Genomic DNA, 15,168 nt, shown 5'->3' with positions numbered 1-15,168 from the left:
GGTTAGCACCAATGTTTCAATGGCGATACATCACCGATGCATCGACGACAAAAGTCCAAAAACATCGACATCGTTCAACAATGCACCATTCATTCCGTTCGTGGATGTGCAGTCTTCGACGCGTCGAGTCTCGTAATTCCTGCAGTGCTACATTTATCGATGTCCTCATGGTTTTTGTACTTTTGAAGTAGTAGGTAACTAAAATATGAAGTCTATAAGATTATCATTTACTTCAAATAGTGTCCACTGAACTATGCACCGAAATTACTGGGTGATCCCATGAACCATGGACCTTGCCATTCGTGGGGAGGCTTCCGTTGCAGAGGCAACAGTCTGCATGATTCACTGATCTGGCCTTGCAACACTAACCAAAACACCCTTGCTGTGCTGGTACTGCGAACGGCTCAAAGAAAAGGGGAAACTACAGCCGTAATTATTCCCGAGGGCATGCAGCTATACTGTATGGTTAAATGATGATGGTGTCCTCTTGGGTATAATATTCCGGGGGTAAAATAATCCCCCATTCGGATCTCCGGACAGGGACTGATCAGGAGGACGTTGTTATCAGGAGAAAGAAAACTGCCGTTCTACGGATCGGAGCGTCGAACGTCAGATCCCTTAATCGGGGAGGTAGGTTAGAAAATTTAGAAAGGGAAATGGATAGGTTAGTTAGATATAGTGGGAATTAGTGAAGTTCGGTGGCATGAGGAACAAGAATTTTGGTCAGGTGAATACAGGGTTATAAATACAATATCAAATAGGGGTAATGCAGGAGTAGGTTTAATAATGAATAAGAAAACAGGAGTGCGGTTAAGCTTCCACAAACAGCATAGTGAGCGCATTATTGTGGCCACGATAGACACGAAGCCCACGCCTACTACAGTAGTACAAGTTCATATGCCAACTAGCTCTGCAGATGATGAAGAAACTGATGAAATGTATGATGAGATAAAAGAAATTATTCAGGTAGTGAAGGGAGACGAAAATTTGATAGTCATAGGTGACTGGAATTCAAGAGTAGATAAAGGGAGAGAAGGAAACATAGTAGGTGAATATGGATTGGGGGTAATAAATGAAAGAAGAAGCCGTCTGGTAGAATTTAGCACAGAGCATAGCTTGATCATAGCTAACACATGGTTCAAGAATCATAAAAGAAGGTTCTATACATGGGAGAATCCTGGAGATACTAGAAGGTATCAGATAGATTATATAATGGTAAGACAGAGATTTAGGAACCAGGTTTTAAATTGTAAGACATTTCCAGGGGCAGAAGTGGACTCTGACCGCAATCTATTGGTTATGAACTGTAGATTAAAACTAAAGAAACTGCAAAAAGGTGAGAATTTAAGGAGATGGGACCTGGATAAACTGACTAAACCAGAGGTTGCACTGAGTTTAAGGGAGAGCATAAGGGAACAACCGACAGAAATGGGGGAAAGAGATACAGTAGAGGAAGAATGGATAGCTTTGAGGGATGAAGTAGTGAAGGCAACAGAGGATCAAGTAGGTAAAAAAACGAGTGCTAGTAGAAATCCTTGGGTAACAGAAGAAATATTGAATTTAACTGATGAAAGGAGAAAATATAGAAATGCAGTAAATGAAGCAAGCAAAAAGGAATACAAACGTCTCGAAAATGAGATCGACAGGGAGTGCGAAATGGGTAAGCAGGGATGGCTAGATGACAAATGTAAGGATGTAGAGGCATATCGCACTAGGGGCAAGATATATACTGCCTACAGGAAACTTAAAGAGACCTTTGGAGAAAATAGAGCAACTTGTATGAATATCAAGAGCTCAGATGGAAACCCAGTTCCAAGCAAAGAAGGGAATGCCGGACGGTGGAAGGAGTATATAGAGCGTCTATACAAGGGCGATGTACTTGAGGACAATATTATGGAAATGGAAGAGAATGTAGATGAAGATGAAATGGGTGATATGATACTGCGTGAAGAGTCTGACAGAGCACAGAAAGTCCTGAGTCGAAACAAGGCCCCAGGAGTAGACAACATTCCATTGGAACTTCTGACGGCCCTGGGAGAGCCAGTCCTGACAAAACTCTACCATCTGGTGAGCAAGATGTATGAGACAGCCCAAATACCTTCATACTTCAAGAAGAATATATTAATTCCAATCCCAAAGAAAGCAGGTGTTGACAGATGTGAAAATTATCGAACTATTAGTTTCATAAGTCACAGCTGCAAAATACTAACACGAAGTCTTTACAGACGAATGGAGAAACTGGTAGAAGCCGACCTCGTGGGAGATCAGTTTGGATTCCGTAGAAATATTGGAACACGTGAGACAATACTGACCTTACGATTTATAGAAGAAAGATTAAGGAAAGGCAAACCTACGTTTCTAGCATTTGTAGGCTTAGAGAAAGCTTTTGACAATGTTGAATGGAATAAAAATGGTTCAAATGGCTCTGAGCACTATGGGACTCAACTGCTGTGGTCATAAGTCCCCTAGAACTTAGAACTACTTAAACCTAACTAACCTAAGGACAGCACACAACACCCAGCCATCACGAGGCAGAGAAAATCCCTGACCCCGCCGGGAATCGAACCCGGGAACCCGGGAGTGGGAAGCGAGAACGCTACCGCACGACCACGAGATGCGGGCTGTTGAATGGAATACTCTCCTTCAAATTCTGAAGGTGGCATGGGTAAAATACAGGGGGCGAAAGGCTATTTACAATTTGTACAGAAACCAGATGGCAGTTATAATAGTCAAAGGGCCTGAAAGGGAAGCAGTGGTTGGGAAGGGAGTGAGACAGGGTTGTAGTCTCTCCCCGATGTTATTCAATCTGTATACTGAGCAAGCAGTAAAGGAAACAAAAGAAAAATTCGGAGTAGGTATTAAAATCCATGGAGAAGAAATAAAAACTTTGCGGTTCGCCGATGACATTGTAATTCTGTCAGAGACAGCAAAGGACTTGGAAGAGCAGTGGAACGGAATGGACAGTGTCTTGAAAGGAGGATGTAAGATGAACATCAACAAAAGCAAAACGAGGATCATGGAATGTAGTCGGAATAAGTCAGGTGATGCTGAGGATGTAGTCGAATTAAGTCGGGTGATGCTGAGGAATTAGATTAGGAAATGAGACACTTAAAGTAGTAAAGGCGTTTTGCTACGTGGGGAGCAAAATAACTGATGATGGTCGAAGTAGAGAGGATATAAAATGCAGACAGTAAATGGTAATGAAAGCGTTTCTGAAGAAGAGAAATTTGTTAACATCGAGTATAGATTTAAGTGTCAGGAAGTGGTTTCTGAAAGTATTTGTATGGAGTGTAGCCATTTGTGGAAGTGAAACATGGACGATAAATAGTTTGGACAAGAAGAGAATAGAAGCTTTCGAAATGTGGTGCTACAGAAGAATGGTGAAGATAAGATGGGTAGATCAAATAACTAATGAGGAGGTATTCAATAGAATTGGGGAGAAGGGGAGTTTGTGGCACAACTTGACAAGAAGAAGGGACCGGTTGGTGGGACATGTTCTGAGGCTTTAAGGGATCACAAATTTAGCATTGGAAGGCAGCGTGGAACGTAAAAATCGTAGAGGGAGACAAAGAGATGAATACACTAAACAGATTCAGAAGGATGTAGGTTGCAGTAAGTACTGGGAGATGAAGAAGCTTGCACAAGATAGGGTAGCATGGAGAGCTGCATCAAACCAGTCTCAGGAGTGAAGACCTCAACAACAACAACATCATAAGTGTTTCTCATTGCCCCAGTGTCCTTTGTACAAGGTACTAAGACGAGAAACAATAGAAACCAGTATTCACGATAAGTACGCATAAATACGGTTAAAGAGTGCAGAATACTGTCATATTACCTATTATAGTTGGACAGAAATAATACAAAATTAATCATTTCGGGACATTATGTGCTATTCTTCCCAGACCTGGGCTGACAGAAAACTACACATTATTGTGCATCACTGCAAAATTTTCTCCGAATGGAATATTTCAATTGAAAAAATTTCAGCAGTCAGTGCAGGAAATGACGGCATTGTTCTGAAGGTTCATAGAGACATGTCTAGCGCAAGAAAGGTTATCTCTTGTTTTACCCAAACGAATTGTAATCCGTGTGACATCTGGCTGTTGGTTTACCTGATAGATGGTGTGTTCCGTGCACTAAAGTAGCTGAAATGAGAGCACGCATTGCCCTACGCATTCTGAAAGCGACTCCCAAGAAATTCCGCTCTGTTCGGGAAAATGAAGTCTCTCGCTTCAAACATGCGGCATAAAACGTTGGACGGCATACTGAACATGTCTTGTGCCAATCTGACGACAGTTAGAAACCGATGTCATTTTGCTTTTTTATGTGGTTTTTGGCCTCAGGACAATTAAAAGCCGACTTTACCCATACGATGTGGTATTACCTTGCCGTGGCGGATGCACTTAAATTAACAGCGCCACAAATGTTGGCTGGCGAACTTGTGCAGTCATGCTAATTGAAGAGTACAGATGCTGTTAAGTGCAATTGAAACTATAGGCGTCGTATTGCGATTCATCTCTCATTTGTAACCGATCCCACTTACGTTAAGCTCTTACAGCTCCATCTATCAGTAAATTTTCTTTAACTTTTTTTTCTTCTGCGTCGACAATATGCTGTTGACATCATTCTGAGGAGTGGTTCTCTTTGGAACTGGAACTTTACTTACGAATAGCCCGTTCATCAAAGACATACAGGAGGAAAAAGTATGCACATTTCTGATCCTGAAAACCACGCAACCCTGATGGTTTGTTTTAAGGAGTATTTTGTATTTTACTTTTACGAGAGGCGTTTAATATGTAATGGAACATATTTTTTCTCGCCCAATCTCTGTTGAAGAAAATGCGAGATTTATTGCGGGACATCGCGGAATATTCCAGCTTCAGCCCGTATACTTTAATGAAGTTCCGATAGGGGGCGTCACTATACGTCGCCTTCAAACATGGCGTGCGTGACGGAGGTGCGTTCCAAGCAGAGCGCTGTCATTGAGTTTCTTCTGGTGGGAAACCAGAGCACCGGCGATACTGCAGAATGCCTACGATGACCTCACACTCAACAAAAGCACGTTGAGCGATGCATCTGCCATCACAACAAAGTCGAGCAAGCGTATCCGATTTTTCATGTGCTGGCTGGCGCGGGTAGCTGCGACTCCTTCAGTGTTGGAATGTGTGGACATTCTCGTTCGAATTGATCTACTCATCACTGTCAGATATCTCGCTGCAAGACTGGACGTCTCTGTTGGTTGTGCTGACACACTCGTCCACCAGTTGGGGTTCTCAAAGGTGAGTACCAGCTGGGTTCCTCGCTGCCTAACAGAGGACCATAAGGGGCAACGAAGAACCATCCGTGCCAGGGCCAGGCAAATGCTGAACACAGAGCAAAAGGGCACAAATGTGGCACAGGTGTGGGCATCTCAGCCAGCGAGCAAAGCGGGACAGCGACATTGATGACTAGACACGTATACCAAACGAGGGCGTCGGTTCCGTTTCCTTGTTTATTCGGTACCAGGAGGACCGAAACCGACCCAGTCTCGCTTCCCAAAAATGGTTCAAATGGCTCTGAGCACTATGGGACTCAACATCTTAGGTCATAAGTCCCTTAGAACTGAGAACTACTTAAACCTAACTAACCTAAGGACATCACACACACCCATGCCCGAGGCAGGATTCGAACCTGCGACCGTAGCAGTCCCGCGGTTCCAAACTGCAGCGCCAGAACCGCTAGACCACCGCGGCCGGCAGTCTCGCTTCCCGCTGGCTACCGTAGTCTTACGTGAGACGTACCGAGAAATGGCGAGCATTACAAGAACCACGACTGCGAACTACAATTCGTCTATACAGCTGTATGTGAAAACTCACAGTGTTTGTTGTGCCACCGAAATGTAGGCGACCTGTGCAACTTCACTGCTGAGAGACGCTACAAAGAGTGTAGTGAGCTGAACAGTGAAGAACGGCAAGCGAAATTAAGGGCGATGAAGAAAATGGATGAGGCGCTTACACAAGATTTTAATTTAAGTCATAATACACTCTGGCCATTAAAACTGCTACACCACGAAGGTGACGTGCTACAAACGCGAAATTTAACCGACAGGAAGAAGGTGCTGTGATATGCAAACGATTAGCTTTTCAGAGCAATCACACAAGGCTGGCGCCGGTGGCGATACCTACAAACAGCAATTGACCGGCGTTATTTGGTGAAACGTTGTTGTGATGCCTCATGTATGGAGGAGAAATGCGTACTATCGCGTTTTCGACTTTGATAAAGGTCGGATTGTAGCCTATCGCGATTGCGGTTTATCGTATCGCGACATTGCTGCTCGCGTTGGTCGAGATCCAATTACTGTTAGCAGAATATGGAATCGATGGGTTCAGGAGGGTAATAAGGAACGCCATGCTGGATCCCAACGGCCTCGTATCACTAGCAGTCGAGATGACAGGCATCTTATCCGCATGGCTGTAATGGATCGTGCAGCCACCTCTCGATCCCTGAGTCAACAGATGGGGACGTTTGCAGGACAACAACTATCTGCACGAACAGTTCGACGACGTTTGCCGCAGCATGGACTATCAGCTCGGAGACAATGGCTGCGGCTACCCTTGACGCTGCAGCGCAGACAGGAGCGCCTGCGATGGTGTACTCAACTACTTACGTGGGTGCACGAATGGCAAAACGTAATTTTTTCGGACGAATCCAGTTTCTGTTTACAGCATCATGAAGGTCGCATCCGTGTCTGGCGACATCGCGGTGAACACACGTTGGAAGCGCGTATTCGTCATCGCCATACTGACGTATCACCCGACGTGATGGTATGGGGTACCATTGGTTACACGTCTCGGTCAGCTCTTGTTCGCATTGACGGAACTTTGAACAGTGGACGTTACATTTCATATGTGTTACGACCCGTGGCTCTACCTTTCATTCGATCCCTGGGAAACCCTACATTTCAGCGGCATAATGCACGACTACATGTTGCAGGTCCTGTACGGGCCTTTCAAGATACAGAAAATGTTCGACTCCTGCCCTGGCAGGCACATTCTCCAGATCTCTCACCAACTGAAAATGTCTGGTCCATCGTGGCCGAGAAACTGGCTCGTCACAATACACAAGATGCTACTGGTGATGAACTGTGGTATCGTGTTGAAGCTGCATGGGCAGCTGTACCTGTACACGCCATCCAAGCCCTGTTTGACTCTATGCCCAGGCGTATCAAGGCATTTATTACGGAGAGAGGTGATTGTTCTGGGTAGTGATTTCTCAGGATCTATGCACCCAAATTGCGTGAAAATGTAATCACATGTCAGTTCTGGTATAATATATTTGTTCATTGAATACCCGTTTATCATCTGCATTTCATCTTGGTGTAGCAATTTTAATGGCCAGTAGTGTAATTTATACCTCTTGTTTGATTCGCTTTTGGTCACAAAAACACAGACGTCATATGCGCCCATGTCAAACCTTAGAATACCAACAAGCAAAAGTTAAAAGTGACTACACGTTCAACCCAATCAACGAAAGGAAAGACAGCTAGAAACAGGACATCCTCTAGGAGAAATCTCCACAAAGTACGCCTAGAGACAACGAAGGTTCCGAACTAGAGATTAAATGTCCTTCGCCATATTGCTACGACGGATAAAAAGTAAAACACGGTCGACAGCGTCGTTCACTAAAACGGTCGGTAACGCAGACGCATAATGTAAAGCGATAAAAAAAAAGGCTTTCGTTTAGGAAATGGGGAACCGACAAAGGTTGACGACAGTAAGAACATAGTGATGGGGGATCACGACTTACAAATGGCGATTGCTAAAACGACACCACCTGCCGAATGACGGCGACACGGAGCTCAGCGGACGGAATGGAAGCCCTAGCAGGCCGATGTAGGACTGCAGCCTTGGCAGTAGCGTCGGCATCCTCGTTTCCCATCACGTGACCCGAAACCCACATAAATATCACAGGGGCTCCCTCAAGAGCGAGCAAATGGAAGCATTCTTGGACCCGTTGCACTAAGCGATGGACTGTCCATAGCGAACAGAGGCTCTGAAGGCCATTGACAGAATCGGAGAATATGACACAATTAAAAAGCGTGTGTTCGCCGTATGTGCAGGTTGGCCCGACAGAGGGCGAAGAGTACTGCTGTAAAAGTTGCCTGCAAAGGTCGAGAAACTTACAGCGACAGATCGAATCCGGAGTATTTCCCTTAGAAAGCGAATGAAGTCCAAGATGGACACGGACCGCCACATGAAACCAAGATGGTAAAGGGTTCACATCCATCGTGAACATGGCTGTTAGCATGAGGTTAAGCTGTCAGGAAAATAACCGAAAGCGAACTTTGGGAGGTAACAGAAAAGAAGGACACGCCTGATATTGGCAGGCAAGGGAATCATCGAAGAAGAAGGCATAGGATAGATGGCCAGCATCGAAGAGAAACGGCATGTTTATCTGCTTAGGAGCACATCACACAGGTGTGACAGCGGTAGTTTGGCAGCCTCTGCATAGAGACTCTCAACCAGGCTAGAGTAATAGGCGCCAGTGGCCAAACGAACTGCACGATGGTCGACTGTATTAAGATATCATGAAATGGACGGTCTTGCTTGCCTGCAAGAGAAGGGTGCTGCAATGTCTGAGTGTAGACATTATCCGACACTGGGATGGTAGATCGGGATGAGGTGAGCATGATATAGCTCATTCATAGTAAAGGCGGCATTGTATCATTCACGATTCTGAGAGGAGGAGGGCATCACCCCAGCCCCATCCACTCATTTCCGGTGGAGGAAGGCGGGGTGATAGCGGGTGGAGCTCAAAATCTACGCAAAATAGCGGTGTAAGGTGTTGGAGATGGCAGTGGAATCCACACTTACATCATCTGCTATGGTCAGGCAGGAAATTGGGGAATGGACCTTGGTCCCAGAGAGCCGTCGCAGGTTGCCCTACATGATGGGCCGGCCGGGGTGGCCGAGCCGTTCTAGGCGCTACAGTCTGCAACCGCGCGACCGCTACGGTCGCAGGTTCGAATCCTGCCTCGGGCATGGATGTGTGTGATGTCCTTAGGTTGGTTAGGTTTAAGTAGTTCTAAGTTCTAGGGGACTGATGACCTCAGCAGTTAAGTCCCATAGTGCTCAGAGCCATTTTTGAACCACATGATGGAAGAGGGAGTGAACTGTTAAAAGAACCAGTTAAAGGAAACCACCTAGCTTTTTCGCTATCCTGAAGAATACGACGACACTGAGCACGCAATTGCTTACAACTAATACAGTTCTCCATCATAAGATGACGATTAAAAACGCAAAGAGCACGTCTCTGCAACAAAATCGTGTTGCGGCAAGCCTCAGTCCACCAAGAGAGCGGGACATGGTGCAGTAAAGGTGAAGTGCGAGCTGTGAAACATTCTGCAAGAAAAAGGATAACGTTCGTAAGGTATTCGACCTGCTCATTACAACTGAGAAAATGTTGTTCTTCGTAGGTCACCAGGGAGGAGTAAAGCCTCGCAGTCGGCATTATTGTTTTTGTTGTTGTCGTCAGCCCTGAGACTGGTTTGATGCAGCTCTCCATGCTACTCTATCCTGTGCAAGCTTCTTCATCTCCCAGTACTTACTGCAACCTACATCGTTTTGAATCTGTTTAGCGTATTCATCTCTAGGTCTCCCTCCACGATTTATACCCTCCACGCAGCCCTTCAATGCTAAATTTGTGATCCCTTGATGCCTCAGAATATGTCCTACCAACCGGTCCCTTCTTCTTGTCAAGTTGTGCCACAAACTCCTCTTCTCCCCAATTCTATTCAGTATCTCCTCATTAGTTACGTAATCTACCCAACTAATCTTCAGCATTCTTCTGTAGCACAACATTTCGAAAGCTTCTATTCTCATCTTGTCCAAACTATTTATCGTCCATGTTTCGCTTCCATACATGGCTACACTCCATACAAATACTTTCCGAAACGACTTCCTGACACTTAAATCTATACTCGATGTTAACAAATTTCTCTTCTTCAGAAACACTTTCCTTGCCATTGCCAGTCTACATTTTATATCCTCTCTACTTCGGCCTTAGAAAGTAGCAAATAGGATTTACACGTAGGTGGGGTAGGACTCAGCAAATGGACAGCACACGGGAAATGCTCGCTCGAGTACGTGTCAGAGATAATAGACTACTCCAGGCGACCGTTAAGCTGGGCAGCGCAGAACGAGAGCTCCAAATGGGGATAGATGTGCGTGGAGTCTGAAAGGAACAAGAGTGCTCCAGTGTTTAGAAAAAGAGGTTGAATTGACTGAGGTCAGCCAAGAGGGCACCTCTAGGACATGTTGTGAAGGAGCCTCGTAGCGGACTGAGTGCGTTTAAGTGACCAAGCAGCGAAAAGGGGAGAGGGAATTGACCAAGTTGGAGGAAGTCTGCCTTGGTGACACCAAATGACAGACAGATGTAGACATTGCAAAGAGAAAAGGTGAAGTGAGGAACAATAATGCGGTCTGCAACAGCTTGCAGCCGAATGTTTAGTGAGATGGTTTGGGTGTGAACACAATGCAGAATCACTTCCTCATGAAATTCAATGCCGTTCTCAGGGGGAAGGTCAAAGCTGCCCAGAGAGAAATGTGAGAGGTCAAAGTGCTCCAAGGATGCAGTTTTGTATCTTGTAGGCAGAAAACAAGTGGATAATGCAATTCAAGTAGCAGTCGTAATTCCTTCGTATTCGATCTAATGCTACGAATGTTCCATTGGAGGAGAGTCATGACAGGTAAAGGTGGGGAGGGAACAAATTAAGGGTTGACACCTTGGCAGGTGCCGAGTGCCAGCCTTCGAAGACGCACTGATACAGGGCGCAGAGGCTGGAGGATCCTGTTCCAAGAGATCTACAGAGGCGTTGGTATTCTCTGTGGATCCCAGGGAAGAAAAACGGTAGGCGGTGCGCACTGGCGAATTAGAGGTCGGCCATGTGAGGATATCAAGCGGCTACACCATAGAAGAGGATCTCAGACTCGGGGAAGGAGAAGACCGTTTGTCTTTGTTTGATTTCTTAGAGCCTGTGCAGTTACCAGATGAAGACTCAGCTGTTTTTTGGCTGCAGGGATGTAGGAAATCTTCGTGAGAGCGTTCCGGTTGTCCTTTCTGGCTTACTGGTTGTGAAGCAGGTCATTTCACCACTGGGGGTGAAGATATTGTTGGTTGTTGCGCAGTTGCATGAGAAGGAGACGAGGATGCTACCGTGATACTGAGCGATTTTACAACTATACTTTTGAATTTGAGATGGCAAGCCCGCATGGCTTTGTCCTTCGTGGAGCGAGGCATAACAAGGACAGTACTGTAAGTGCCAGATGGTTAAATGCAAGGTTTCCGACTACCCAGCGACTTGCGAGCGACGGGTAAGGTACGTTTTCCTTTATCTGGATCTCCTAGACGGCCTGATCATCGAGATACATGGGGCAGTCTCGGAATGAGGCTGCGCGGTCGCACATTGCAACTGATACAGCAGGGAGAAAGAGGCAGGCAATCTCTCTCATGAGCATCCCTACCGCAAGTGACACATTTGGCCGTGTTTTTACACGACATGTGTGTGTTTGTAACGTTGCCACTGGTAGCAAAGCACCAGTTTGAAATGTACACTCGGACCGTGACGACTTCATAGCCTTTGATCTTAGATACAAGCACTACTCTATGAAACATAAGAAAGAGAGTACGTGTAGGCACTAATGTTGCGTCAATATTTCTCACTACCCAATGGACTGCAGTGATACTCTGATCAGAGAGGTTCAAAATTGGTTCAAATGGTCTAAGCACCATGAGACTTAACATCTGAGGTCATCAATCCCCTAGACTTAGAACTACTTAAACCCAAGTAACCTAAGGACATCACACATATCTATGCCCGAGGCAGGATTCGAACCTGCGACCGTAGCAGCACCGCGGTTCCGGACTGAAGCGCCTAGAACCGCTCGGTCACTCAGAGAGGTAAGTTAGGATTTCTCCCTCAGTCAGACAATCGAGTGGCCGAATGTAATTAACACCACCTGAAGAATTAAGCATTCAATGGGCCGTAACACGAACAGGTTGCTGTGGAGGAGCGAAACTGTAAGCAGTTGTTGGACTTGAAAATCACAACTGGTCTCCAAAACCAAGGTTCCATTACATAAACGAGAGCAGGATTTCACATGGCCTGTAGTTGCATCAACACTTTTTATAATAAGAAACAGATTAACCATAGCAAATGACTGAACTTCGTCAGTACATAATACCACGAGAAACGGAGGTGCAGTTGAAAGACTCTTTGATCTTTGCCCTCAATCCGTTCACGTGTTGTAAACGTAGATTGAGATGGTAATTGGCTCATTGCGAGAAAATCTCCCATGATTGCCAGTGTCTCCGATCGTGCGCTCCTTCCAACCGGGGACTCTCCTCAGAGGGCGGGCCCATCCACCTTAGGTCGCTGTTCATACCTCAGACAACAACTCCAGAATTCCTGGAGAGGGAACAATTGGCCATTTGGGAACGTAAGAGCTCAGGCAGTCACTCCTCCCGGTTACCCAGAACTGGGAGTTACGCTTTACCCAGTCACCCGCTACGCGTCAAACGCGTGGACCGGCTTTCAGGAGCGCACAGAGAGAAAGAAGAACCATGGAGGAATCTCAAACGCCGAAGCGGAGGAGGGGCAGGATATGGAGGGTTTGGACAGACAGCAGAAGGACAGACATGCAGCACATAAAGGGAAGCGGTTCTGCTAAGGCTTGGCCGGCGTCGTAGCTGAATAGGAACTCACCAAAAAGTGGTGAGATCTCTGGGGAGATTGATACCTTGTCAACTCTTTCTTTCTTGTTTTACGTTAGTATATACTTTGCTGTACAACGTAGTGTTTTCAATTTTCCAGAATGAAAATCATAGTTCGTCTGCACTTCGAGCAATTTTCAAAATAGCGTTAAGAATAGCAAGATGTTGGAAACCGTTTTCCGAAGAGGAGTTTGTAAAAGACTGCCTCATTGATGCTGCTGAACTTTTGTGCCACACGAATGTTTGCAGGCTTCAAGAAATCGGCCTCCCACAACAAACAGTGACACGAGGTACAAGTGATATGGTCGGTGATGTGCACAGACAGTTAATGCACTACTGGCCATTAAAATTGCTACACCATGAAGATGGCGGGCTACAGAAAGGAAATTTAACCGACAGGAAGAAGGTGCTGTGATATACAAATGATTAGCTTTTCAGAGCATTCACACAAGGCTAGCGCCGGTGGCGACACCTACAACGTGCTGACATGAGGAAAGTTTCCAACCGATTTCTGATACACAAACAGCAGTTGACTGGCGTTTCCTGGTGAAACGTTGTTGTGATGCCTCGTGTAAGGAGGAGAAAAGCGTACCATCACGTTTCCGACTTTGATAAAGGTCGGATTGTAGCCTATCGCGATTGCGGTTTATCGTATCGCTACATTGTATAAAGGCACATTTGCATGCCGAGCGTGAGTTTCCTCGGAAACGTGAAATACTAATTAAATAAATAGTCAGTGACAAATAAATAAAGCCTATGGCACACAACTGCAGCGCTGTGTCGCTGATAAAACAAAAGCACAATTACGTTACTCTTATGTTTGATTAAGAAAGGAGAGCTCTGGTTGAAGTGGTGCGAGAAGCACGTATTTTATTTTATTGTCTGGCACACCGCCATATTTCATGTTATAGAAGAATACTGCGAGTTGCAACCACACTAGGCACTCGATTCTGTAAAGAATTTATATTTATAAAAGTAAGTAGGATTATAAACTGTAGGCTTATTCATTGAATATATCTGATTTAACTAACTGTGTAACTTTTTTATGTTTAGTAGACAATCACCTCTGTACGACGTATTGGCATGGCTGGCAAATTATTGTAGTATAGAGATTTAGATTATGAGTCCGCACCTACCGCAGCAGTCTTTGGAAACGATTTAATTACGAAGTCCGATTATTCAGTTTTATTTCACGGTCAACTACGAGTAACATTGCCTTTACGAAAAAGCCATTGTCAAGCGTCTGATACCGAATAATTAAACGTCCACGTTCCAGATAAGCAAATACATTTGCAATCACAATCATCATCATACAGATAGAATAATTAACATATTTAAAATAACAACATTTTTTATATTTATTTTATTTGTGTAGAGTGTCTGTGTGGCCTTGACTACTGATAGATGCTTTTCGTGTTGAGAGATGTGCGTCTAATCTATTTCTCAAAGTAAAAGATCGCTTCACAGATGACGTCTGTCAGTTCGTCAGGTGTCACACCAAGTCAGTGGTACCTTCAGTAACAAATGTTCCGTGAAAAATTAATATGTCATCCACTGCTACGTAATCATAAATTTTACTTTAATATTCCGTCTTTCAGGTGGAGGCGCGCGCTGAAAGAAGAGTTCTTCTGTCTTCAACTGCGTCACTGGAACCGCTGAAATGAAAATTTCTATACTACTTATTATCTGTGTTGTAACAACAGAGTTTTTCGAGTTACTTAGCAATATTTTGATGGGTATGACTTTGACATTATTCAGCATGAAATGCTCTAAGATCTCGGTGTGCGTATAGCCCAATAATTTTGTTAGTTCTAGGATGTTGTAACACATACGCACCAGGATGCGGTATGTTAACAATTATATAAGGTCCTTCATATAGCAGACGCCACTTAGCGTTGCGTCGTTTGAGTGCTACAGATTTATGATGAGTACGAAGTAGTACAAGCATTCCTACCTCGAATTTTTGTTTTCTTTTTATTATGTTTCTGTGATGTTTTTTTCGTATTTGTGCGTGATGTGTCAATGTAGTCAATACTTCTTTTATTTTCTGTTCAGGTGTGATTTCCTTGTCTGACAACTTAGGTAATGGTTCTATCCACTGATCGTTCTGTTTGCAACTGAACATGATCTCGTTAGGTGTGTAATTCGTATCGTAAATATTTAAGTTATTGTGTACGTCTTCGAAAAGACTTAGGTAGGACACCCAATTAGTATGTTTTGATGAAATGTAGGTCCTCATGAATCGATTTAATTCTCGGAAAAGTCTCTCAGTCCCGTTACATTGTGGACTAAACCTCGAAATAAATATACTTTTAATGTTATTGTCCTTCAAGAAATTTGTCCATTTGTACCCAGAGTAGTATGCTGCATTATCTGATAGAATTGCTTTAGGTTTTCCCACGTGCGTCAGGTAATCAC

Source organism: Schistocerca serialis, chromosome 4, assembly GCF_023864345.2.
Source record: "Schistocerca serialis cubense isolate TAMUIC-IGC-003099 chromosome 4, iqSchSeri2.2, whole genome shotgun sequence".
NCBI classification, from domain to species: Eukaryota; Metazoa; Arthropoda; class Insecta; order Orthoptera; family Acrididae; genus Schistocerca; species Schistocerca serialis.
Note: the sequence above shows the minus strand (reverse complement) of the source record.